We start from the raw sequence: 1,615 nt of genomic DNA on the forward strand, positions 1-1,615 counted from the left end.
AGAGAGAAAAAAAATCACTCAATCAGAGAATGAAAAAAGGAAAAACAGTTAAAAAACAGGAGGACAGCTTAAGAGAGCTTGGGACAACATGAAACATAACAATATTCACATAATTGGAGGGCAATGAGGAGAAGAAAGTGAGCAAGAGAATGTGAGTGAATAAATAATGATAGAAAACTTCCTTAACCTGGTGAAGGAAAAAGTCACACAAGTTCAGGAGGCACAGAGAGTCCCAAGCAAGAAGAAACCAAACAGGCCCATAACCAGACACATCAGAATTAAAATGCCAAGAATTAAAGACAGAGAGAGAATCTTAAGGGCAAGAAAACAAGCAATTTGGTACTTACAAAACAGTCCCATAAAGCTGTCAGTTGATTTCTCTTCAGAAACTCTATAGGCCAGAAGGGAATGGCATGACATATTCAAGGTAATGGAAAGCGAGGATCTGAAACCAAGATTACTATATCCACCAAGGCTATCATTCAAAATAGATGGTGAAATAAAGAGCTTCCTGGACAAATAAAAAAGGCTTTATTTATTTAAATTTTTTTATTTATAAAAAAGACTTTATCACCTCCAAAACAGCACTGCAAGAAATGCTAAAGGGGCTGCTGTAAAGAAAAGAAGAAATAGAAACATAAGCATAAAGAATTAAATAAGTACCTATCAATAATAACCTTAAATGGAAATGGATTAAATACTCCAAACAAAAGACATAGGGTAGCTGAATGGATACAAAAACATGAACCAATTATATGCTGTCTACAAGAGACCCTCTTCAGAAAAAAAGGTCATACAGGATGAGAGTGAAGGGATGGAAAAAAGTTTTTCCATGCAAATAAATGGAAAGGAAATAAAAGCTGGTGTAGAAATACTCATATTTGACAAAACAGACTTCAAAATGAAGGCCATCACAAGAGACAACACAGGTCACTACATCATACTGAAGGGATTGATCTAAAAAGAGGATATAACCCTAGTAAATATATATGCATTCAATATAGGAGCACCTAAATATAAAAAAAACTTCTAGAAGACTTTAAGGGAGAGATTGACAGCAATACAGTCATAGTAGGAGACTTTAACACCCCACTGACTTCACTGGATAAATCTTCCAGACAAAAAAAATTGACAAGGAAACAGAGACTCTAAATGGCACACTGAATCAGATGGATTTAATTAACATTTATAGAACATTTCACCCCAAAGCTGTAGAATATACATTCTTCTCAAGTGCCATAGGTCATTTTCAAAAATAGGCGACATATTAGGACACAAAAGAAGTCTCTACAAGTTCAAGAAGATTGAAATCATATCAAGCATCTTCTCAGTTCACAATAGAATGAAATTAGAAATCAACTACAGTAAAAACACTCAAAACATTCAAATACCTGGAGGCTAAATAACATGTTATTAAACAATGATGGGTTACCAATGAGATCAAGAAAGAAATCAAAAACTTCCTGGAAACAAATGAAAGTGAACACACAACGATGAATCTAAATGCTAAAATCCTCAACAAAATATTAGCAAATCAGATCCAGCAATATATTAAAAAGATCATACAGCATGACTAAGTGGGGTTTATTCCAGGGATGTAAGGCTAGTACAATAT

The sequence above is a fragment of the Myotis davidii genome, unplaced genomic scaffold (assembly GCF_000327345.1).
Source record: "Myotis davidii unplaced genomic scaffold, ASM32734v1 scaffold734, whole genome shotgun sequence".
NCBI lineage: Eukaryota > Metazoa > Chordata > Mammalia > Chiroptera > Vespertilionidae > Myotis > Myotis davidii.